Below are 10,315 nucleotides of genomic sequence, written 5' to 3'. Positions count from 1 at the left end.
GCAGAGGGGCTGAACCAGGGAATGTGTTGGGGCGTGTGGGTGTGGGTGGGCTGAGCCGGAGACCCTGTGAGCTGGGTCACGTCAGAGGCAGGCAGGGGGTGGAAGGGGTTGCGAACAGCTGTCACTGGAGAACCATCACAAGTGCTGGAGCTGGTGAGCAGGGCACCCGGAAGAGAGGACAGACAAAGGAGAGAAGCAAAGTGCAGAGGAGAGGAGAGGAGAGAGGATGGTGAGGACAGTAGAGGATAGGAGAGGACAGGAGTGGAGGGGACCTGAGAAACCTACCTGGACAAAGGCAGCATACAGACATCCAGGAAGGCAGGCAGGCATGCAGGCAGCTCTGGCCTGGGCTCCCTGGATCCCGGGTTCACCTCCACCTGTCTTCTCTTGGCTGCCAGCCCTGAGGTCCCTAGTTGGTCAGCACTGTCTTCCCATCCTTCCGTCCCTCTGTGCCACGGCCCAGGCGTCTGGGCGCTGTTGCCTGACCTAGTGCAAGGCAGTTGGGCTGCCCAGTGCCAGTGTGGCCAGCACAGAATGCCAGGGGCTAGGACATCACAGAGGGCTCCTGTGGTTGCTAAGCCACGGGGACACCGCCCATCTTGTTGACCAGAAGCCATGACCCCCACCCTGAACTTGACCTGAGAGGTGGTGGCCAGCCACCAGAGCCAGAGCCTCAGGCCAAAGCAGGTGCTGGTCGGCCAGTCCAAGGGGCTATGGGCAGATTGGTGTGTGTCTGGGCATGGGGCTGGGAAACAAGTTCCGCCAGGCCCCTGTCCCACCATGTGCACTGACACTCAGTCTTGCTGATTGACTGACAGTCCCTGCCCCAGAGATACCCACCCCAGGTTCCTGGGTGCCCTGAGCTGCCCCTGAGGGTTGGTGGGTGCCTGCCTGGACACATGCCTCCGTAATGGAGTTCTCTATTAATCCCTTTGCCTACTGACAGCTGCCCTCCTGGCCCTCCATCTCCTCCTCCTCTTCTTCCTCCTCCTCTTCCTCTCCTCCTCCTCATCTTCCTCATCCTCAGAGGGACTCACTCAGGGCCCTTGGCCTAGGCAAGCCAGGGCTGCTGCTCTGGCTGCTGCAGCTTCTATCCAGTGGGTGGGTACTGGAATCTATTCCTGTCAGTCCCTGATTCCTGGGTCCTTCCATGCCTCCAGCTCCCCCCACTCTCTAGTCCAGACCCCTCCTCAAGGATGCCCCCTTTCCCCTTGCCCTCTGTCCCCCAGCTCCCCAACTAACATCTACTGTGTGCCTCCCTGCGCTACTTTACTGCCACCCTGCTTCTGCCCTTCAGCCTTGAGGGCCCAGGGCCAGCCCAGCAGCCATCTCACCATCCAGCAGGGGGACCAGCCCTAACCCCCTGCCACCACACCCTCACACACAGCCCTGCACACACTCATGGGTTCCCTGCCTGCAGCCTGCCTCTCAAACAGTCTCCTTCTGCCCCCTAGCCCCCTTACAGCCTCTGCCACGGCCCCCCACAGACACCTGGGCATGAGCAGCGCAGACATGCAAACAGCTCACCTCGCCCCCACTCCATTTGCTCCAAGGTTGTCAAGAGTCTTTTTTTCATGCTGTAGGGGAGGGAGTTGAGACAGTCCAATGTCCTGGGGAGCAAGAACTGAAAACAGTCCATCTACAATGTAACATTTGGGTCCCAGGCCGCCCAATACCTAGTACGCTGTGCAGACATTTGAGTGGCAAAAACACCCCATCTGAGCGTGAGATCTGGCCTGGCTAGTGGCTCTTTCTGTGGACTAGGAGACAGCCAGACAGAGTTTTCAGGTTCAAAACCTGTACTTTCCAGAAGATGGTCATTCACTTCGCTTAAAAAAAAAAAAAAAAAAGGCTTTTTATTTCTTTTTTTTCCCCCTGCTTGGGTAACCTGTCTGCTGCCTGTTTCTCAGTGAAAAAAGGGAAAAATCTTCTTTGGAGGGAAATGGACCAAAATGCAGGCAGGTGGACTCCGTGGGGGGTGGATGGGGAGTTGCTCCTGCCCTGGCACTAGAGCTCCAGCTGCTGTTCCAGGTGCTCTCTGATACCAGAGATCTCCTTGTGTCGTGTCATGACACTGTCTCCAGGACTGACCCTCAGGATAATGAGGATTCAAAACGAGGCCGGTCATATTGCCTTCAAAAGTAAATCCAGGGAGGTTTGGCGGTATGTCAGAGGGTTAAGGGCTTGTGGCGCTCATGAAAAGAGGGGACAGGTGGAAGGATCTGGGGTCTGGCCCCCAGACCGCCACCTGCAGGGGAGTCGCTTTACAGGGGGTGAAGCAGGTCTTTAGGAGCTCTATCTTTCTCTCCCGCTCTGTATTTCCTCTGCTCTCTCCTTTTGTGTCTGTCAGATGAAAGGTCAGTAACAACAACAACAACAATAACCACCACAGTGACCAAGCAACAAGGGAAGCGAAAGGGGAACAAATGGAGTGCAGGAGTTCCGGGATAGCCTGAGGGTACTTCTTCCGGAGCTAGTGCTCTCTTTGTTGGAGAGAACTCAACTTGAGCTGATCTAGGCTGCTGTGTGGGAGAGGGATCAGGAACTCGTGCTGCACCAACTTCCGCAGGAGATACACTCTGGAACTCTCGGAGCCGGAAAGCAATTTCCAAGTGTCTTTAATCAGAAGAGCAGCTGTTTTTATACTCTCCAAGTAGGGTGGAAACAGGATGTGATATAGAGAGGGTGGAGAGAAAAGTGACTGGTGAAAATCAGAGTGTGACAAAGAAGGGATCAGTGTGTGACAAGGAGGGGGTGGAGCAGGAGAGAATCCTATCATAGAACCACCAATGCCCTGGAGTGCTTTATGTAAAAGTGATTTATGTAAATAGACCAAAGCTTTGGATCAGTAAAATCCCTATATAGGCATATGGTTAAGCAGAAGCCACGGGGAGATGGCAACTACCCAACACAGGAGCTGTGGATTATTCGTGGTGCAGGCACTGAGCTGTGGCAATAACCCCTTGAGGCAATCAATCCATAAATGAAGAAGTAATACAGGTAACAGAGACGTACATGTCTCTGTGTGTTTCCACTGAGTTAATGTAAATGCACCTTTATTTACTTCTTCATGTATTGATTACCTTGCCACGAGAATTTCTTTTCATTGCTAAAAAAAAGTGTCCCATCAAGGGTACCAGGTGGTGCCACACCCAGTTAAGCAGTCATGTTACAATGCAGGAGGAATGGGCTTCAACACCCTGGTCCCCACCTGTCAGGGGAAATCTTTACAAGTGGTGCAGAAGTGCTGCAGGTGTCTCTCTCTGTGTCTCAAACTCTCTCTCCCTCCCTTCCCTCTCAATTCCTGTCTATTTATTCCAGTGAATAATCAAGAAAATAGAAAGTAAAAAAAGAAAAAGTAAAAGGAAATATTCCACTACTTCAAATGGGATACTCAGGACAATGCTTTCCTTGTTAAGATCCTCAAAGCATTCCATATGCAGAGAGGCAAAGACGCCATGTATTTTTTAACCGAGTTTTTATATTTATTTATTTATTTATTTATTTATGTGCTTATTCATTTTTGTTATTGATGAATTAATGTTTTACATTTGACTCTGACTAAGGATCTGACACCAGCGGTCTCCAGTACCCCTAGATGGTACTCTGCCTCTACAAAACCGATCCATTGACCTGTCCATTCATCCATCCACCCATCCATCTATCCATCCATGCATTTATCCATCCATCCATACATCCACCAGTCAACCAAGGTAAGTACAAAAGGAGATCTCTCCTTGAATGGTGAAGACAATCAACGATGCACAGGTAGGTTGCAAAGGGGCCAGTTTGGCTGAATAGTGCAGAGGGGCTGAACCAGTTAATGTGTTGGGGCGTGTGGGTGTGGGTGGTGTGAGCCGGAGACCCTGAGAGCTGAGTCACGTCAGAGGCAGGCAGGGGGTGGAAGGGGTTGTGAACAGCTGTCACTGGAGAACCATCACAAGTGCTGGAACTGGTGAGTACGGCACCCGGAAGAGAGGACAGACAAAGGAGAGAAGCAAAGTGTAGAGGAGAGGAGAGGGGAGAGGATGGTGAGGACAGGAGAGGATAGGAGAGGACAGGAGTGGAGGGGACCTGAGACACCTACCTGGACAAAGGCAGCATACAGACATCCAGGAAGGCAGGCAGGCATGCAGGCAGCTCTGGCCTGGGCTCCCTGGATCCCGGGCGCACCTCCACCTGTCTTCTCTTGGCTGCCAGCCCTGAGGTCCCTAGTTGTTCAGCACTGTCTTCCCATCCTTCCGTCCCTCTGTGCCAGGGCCCAGGCATCTGGGCGCTGTTGCCTGACCTAGTGGCAAGGCAGTTGGGCTGCCCAGTGCCAGTGTGGCCAGCACAGAATGCCAGGGGCTAGGACATCACAGAGGGCTCCTGTGGTTACTAGGCCACAGGAACACCGCCCATCCAGTTCACCAGCAGCCATGACCCCCACCCTGAACTTGACATGAGAGGTGGTGGCCAGCCACCAGAGCAAGAGCCCCAGGGCAAAGCAGGTGCTGGTCGGCCGGGCCAAGGGGCTATGGGCAGATTGGTGAGTTTCTGGGCATGGGGCTGGCATCTGAAAGCCCATGGCTGGGGACCAAGTTCCGCCAGGCCCCTGTACCACCATGTGCACTGACGCTCAGTCTTGCTGATTGACTGACAGTCCCTGCCCCAGAGACACCCACCCCAGGTCCCTGGGTGCCCTGAGCTGCCCCTGAATGTTGGTGGGTGCCTGCCTGGACACATGCCTCCCTAATGGAGGCCTCTATTAATCCCTTTGCCTACTGACAGCTACCCTCCTGACCATCCTCCTCCTCCTCCTCTTCTTCCTCCTCCTCTTCCTCTTCTTCTCCTCCTCCTCCTCCTCCTCTTCCTCATCCTCAGAGGGACTCACTCAGGGCCCTTGGCCTAGGCAAGCCAGGGCTGCTGCTCTGGCTGCTGCAGCTTCTATCCAGTGGGTGGGTGCAGGAATCTGTTCCTCTTAGTCCCTGATTCCTGGGACCTTCCATGCCTCCAGCTCCCCCCACTCTCTACTCCAGACCCCTCCTCAAGGATGCCCCCTTTCCCCTTGCCCTCTGTCCCCCAGCTCCCCAACTAACATCTACTGTGTGCCTCCCTGCGCTACTTTACTGCCACCCTGCTTCTGCCCTTCAGCCCTGAGGGCCCAGGGCCAGCCCAGCTGCCATCTCACCATCCAGCAGGGGGACCAGACCTAACCCCCTGCCACCACACCCTCACACACAGCCCTGCACACACTCACGGGTTCCCCTGCCTGCAGCCTGCCTCTCAAACAGTCTCCTTCTGCCCCGTAGCCCCCTTACAGCCTCTGCCATGGCCCCCCACAGACACCTGGGCATGAGCAGCGCAGACATGCAAACAGCTCCCCTCGCCCCCACTCCATTTGCTCCAAGGTTGTCAAGAGTCTTTTTTTCATGCTGTAGGGGAGGGAGTTGAGACAGTCCAATGTCCTGGGGAGCAAGAACTGAAAACAGTCCATCTACAATGTAACATTTGGGTCCCAGGCCGCCCAAAACCTAGTACGCTGTGCAGACTTTTGAGTGGCAAAAACACCCCATCTGAGCGTGAGATCTGGCTGGGCTAGTGGCTCTTTCTGTGGACTAGGAGACAGACAGACAGAGTTTTCAGGTTCAAAACCTGTACTTCCCAGAAGATGGTCATTCACTTCGGTAAAAAAAAAAAAAAAAAAAAAAAAAAAGGCTTTTTTTTTTCCCCTGCCTGGGTAACCTGTCTGCTGCCTGTTTCTCAGTGAAAAAAGGGAAAAATCTTCTTTGGAGGGAAAAGGACCAAAATGCAGGCAGGTGGACTCCGTGGACGGTGGATGGGGAGTTGCTCCTGCCCTGGCACTAGAGCCCCAGCTGCTGTTCCAGGTGCTCTCTGATACCAGAGATCTCCTTGTGTCGTGTCATGACACTGTCTCCAGGACTGACCCTCAGGATAATGAGGATTCCAAACGAGGCAGGTCATATTGCCTTCAAAAGTAAATCCAGGGAGGTTTGGCGGTATGTCAGAGGGTTAAGGGCTTGTGGCGCTCACGAAAAGAGGGGACAGGTGGAAGGATCTGGGGTCTGGCCCCCAGACCGCCACCTGCAGGGGAGTCGCTTTACAGGGGGTGAAGCAGGTCTTTAGGAGCTCTATCTTTCTCTCCCGCTCTGTATTTCCTCTGCTCTCTCCTTTTGTGTCTGTCAGATGAACGGTCTGTAACAACAACAACAAAAACAACAATAACCACCACAGTGACCAAGCAACAAGGGCAGCGAAAGGGGAACAAATGGAGTGCAGGAGCTGTGGATTATTCGTGGCGCAGGCACTGAGCTGTGGCAATAACCCCTTGAGGCAATCAATCCATAAATGAAGAAGTAATACAGGTAACAGAGACATATATGTCTCTGTGTGTTTCCACTGAATTAATGTAAATGCACCTTTATTTACATCTTCATTTATTGATTACCTTGCCACGAGAATTTCTTTTCATTGCTAAGAAAAAGTGTCCCATCAAGGGTACCAGGTGGTGCCACACCCAGTTAAGCAGTCATGTTACAATGCAGGAGGACTGGGCTTCAACACCCTGGTCCCCACCTGTCAGGGGAAATCTTTACAAGTGGTGCAGAAGTGCTGCAGGTGTCTCTCTCTGTGTCTCAAACTCTCTCTCCCTCCCTTCCCTCTCAATTCCTGTCTATTTATTCCAGTGAATAATCAAGAAAATAGAAAGTAAAAAAAGAAAAAGGGGAAGGAAATATTCCACTACTTCAAATGGGATACTCAGGAAAATGCTTTCCTTGTTAAGATCCTCACAGCATTCCATATGCAGAAAGGCAAAGACGCCATGTATTTTTTAACCCAGTTTTTATATTTATTTATTTATATATTTATTTATTTATATGCTTATTCATTTTTGTTATTGATGAATTAATGTTTTACATTTGACACTGACTAAGGATCTGACACCAGTGGTCTCCAGTACCCCTAGATGGTACTCTGCCTCTACAAAATCGATCCATTGACCTGTCCATCCACCCATCCACCCATCCACCCATCCATCTATCCATCAACCATTTATCCATCCTTCCATCCATCCATCCATCCATCCATCCTCCAGTCAACCAAGCTAAGTACAAAAGGAGATCTCTCCTTGAATGGTGAAGACAATCAACGATGTACAGGTAGGTTGCAAAGGGGCCAGTGTGGCTGAATAGGGCAGAGGGGCTGAACCAGGGAATGTGTTGGGGCGTGTGGGTGTGGGTGGGGTGAGCCGGAGACCCTGTGAGCTGGGTCACGTCAGAGGCAGGCAGGGGGTGGAAGGGGTTGCGAACAGCCATCACTGGAGAACCATCACAAGTGCTGGAGCTGGTGAGCAGGGCACCCGGAAAAGAGGACAGACAAATGAGAGAAGCAAAGTGCAGAGGAGAGGAGAGGAGAGGGGAGAGGATGGTGAGGACAGGAGAGGATAGGAGAGGACAGGAGTGGAGGGGACCTGAGAAACCTACCTGGACAAAGGCAGCATACAGACATCCAGGAAGGCAGGCAGGCATGCAGGCAGCTCTGGCCTGGGCTCCCTGGATTCCGAGCGCACCTCCACCTGTCTTCTCTTGGCTGCCAGCCCTGAGGTCCCTAGTCGGTCAGCACTGTCTTCCCATCCTTCCGTCCCTCTGTGCCAGGGCCCAGGCATCTGGGTGCTGTTGCCTGAACTAGTGGCAAGGCAGTTGGGCTGCCCAGTGCCAGTGTGGCCAGCACAGAATGCCAGGGGCTAGGACATCACAGAGGGCTCCTGTGGTTGCTAGGCCACAGGGACCCCGCCCATCCAGTTGACCAGCAGCCATGACCCCCACCCTGAACTTGACCTGAGGGGTGGTGGCCAGCCACCAGAGCCAGAGCCACAGGCCAAAGCACGTGCTGGTCGGATGGACAAGGGGCTATGGGCAGATTGGTGTGTGTCTGGGCATGGGGCTGGCATCTGAAAGCCCAGGGCTGGGGACCAAGTTCCGCAGGGCCCCTGTACCACCATGTGCACTGACGCTCAGACTTGCTGATTGACTGACAGTCCCTGCCCCAGAGATACCCACCCCAGGTCCCTGGGTGCCCTGAGCTGCCCCTGAGGGTTGGTGGGTGCCTGCCTGGACACATGCCTCCGTAATGGAGGCCTCTATTAATCCCTTTGCCTACTGACAGCTGCCCTCCTGCCCCTCCTCCTCCTCCTCCTCTTCTTCCTCCTCCTCTTCCTCTTCTCCTCCTCCTCCTCCTCCTCTTCCTCCTCTTCCTCATCATCAGAGGAACTCACTCAGGGCCTGCCTCTCAAACAGTCTCCTTCTGCCCCCTAGCCCCCTTACAGCCTCTGCCACGGCCCCCCACAGACACCTGGGCATGAGCAGCGCAGACATGCAAACAGCTCCCCTTGCCCCCACTCCATTGTCTCCAAGGTTGTCAAGAGTCTTTTTTTCATGCTGTAGGGGAGGGAGTTGAGACAGTCCAATGTCCTGGGGAGCAAGAACTGAAAACAGTCCATCTACAATGTAACATTTGGGTCCCAGGCCGCCCAATACCTAGTACGCTGTGCAGACTTTTGACTGGCAAAAAACACCCCATCTGAGTGTGAGATCTGGCTGGGCTAGTGGCTCTTTCTGTGGACTAGGAGACAGACAGACAGAGTTTTCAGGTTCAAAACCTGTACTTCCCAGAAGATGCTCATTCACTTCGGTAAAAAAAAAAAAAAGGCTTTTTTTCCCCCCTGCCTGGGTAACCTGTCTGCTGCCTGTTTCTCAGTGAAAAAAGGGAAAAATCTTCTTTGGAGGGAAAAGGACCAAAATGCAGGCAGGTGGACTCCGTGGGGGGTGGATGGGGAGTTGCTCCTGCCCTGGCACTAGAGCCCCATCTGCTGTTCCAGGTGCTCTCTGTTACCAGAGATCTCCTTGTGTCGTGTCATGACACTGTCTCCAGGACTGACCCTCAGGATAATGAGGATTCAAAACGAGGCAGGTCATATTGCCTTCAAAAGTAAATCCAGGGAGGTTTGGCGGTATGTCAGAGGGTTAAGGGCTTGTGGCGCTCAGGAAAAGAGGGGACAGGTGGAAGGATCTGGGGTCTGGCCCCCAGACCGCCACCTGCAGGGGAGTCGCTTTACAGGGGGTGAAGCAGGTCTTTAGGAGCTCTATCTTTCTCTCCCGCTCTGTATTTCCTCTGCTCTCTCCTTTTGTGTCTGTCAGATGAACGGTCTGTAACAACAACAACAAAAACAACAATAACCACCACAGTGACCAAGCAACAAGGGCAGCGAAAGGGGAACAAATGGAGTGCAGGAGCTGTGGATTATTCGTGGCGCAGGCACTGAGCTGTGGCAATAACCCCTTGAGGCAATCAATCCATAAATGAAGAAGTAATACAGGTAACAGAGACATATATATCTCTGTGTGTTTCCACTGAATTAATGTAAATGCACCTTTATTTACATCTTCATTTATTGATTACCTTGCCACGAGAATTTCTTTTCATTGCTAAGAAAAAGTGTCCCATCAAGGGTACCAGGTGGTGCCACACCCAGTTAAGCAGTCATGTTACAATGCAGGAGGACTGGGCTTCAACACCCTGGTCCCCACCTGTCAGGGGAAATCTTTACAAGTGGTGCAGAAGTGCTGCAGGTGTCTCTCTCTGTGTCTCAAACTCTCTCTCCCTCCCTTCCCTCTCAATTCCTGTCTATTTATTCCAGTGAATAATCAAGAAAATAGAAAGTAAAAAAAGAAAAAGGAGAAGGAAATATTCCACTACTTCAAATGGGATACTCAGGAAAATGCTTTCCTTGTTAAGATCCTCACAGCATTCCATATGCAGAAAGGCAAAGACGCCATGTATTTTTTAACCCAGTTTTTATATTTATTTATTTATATATTTATTTATTTATATGCTTATTCATTTTTGTTATTGATGAATTAATGTTTTACATTTGACACTGACTAAGGATCTGACACCAGTGGTCTCCAGTACCCCTAGATGGTACTCTGCCTCTACAAAACCGATCCATTGACCTGTCCATCCATCCATCCACCCATCCATCTATCCATCAACCATTTATCCATCCTTCCATCCATCCATCCATCCATCCATCCACCAGTCAACCAAGCTAAGTACAAAAGGAGATCTCTCCTTGAATGGTGAAGACAATCAACGATGTACAGGTAGGTTGCAAAGGGGCCAGTGTGGCTGAATAGGGCAGAGGGGCTGAACCAGGGAATGTGTTGGGGCGTGTGGGTGTAGGTGGGGTGAGCCGGAGACCCTGTGAGCTGGGTCACGTCAGAGGCAGGCAGGGGGTGGAAGGGGTTGCGAACAG

The sequence above is a fragment of the Erinaceus europaeus genome, assembly GCF_950295315.1.
Source record: "Erinaceus europaeus chromosome 6 unlocalized genomic scaffold, mEriEur2.1 SUPER_6_unloc_1, whole genome shotgun sequence".
In the NCBI taxonomy this organism is placed as follows: domain Eukaryota; kingdom Metazoa; phylum Chordata; class Mammalia; order Eulipotyphla; family Erinaceidae; genus Erinaceus; species Erinaceus europaeus.
Note: the sequence above shows the minus strand (reverse complement) of the source record.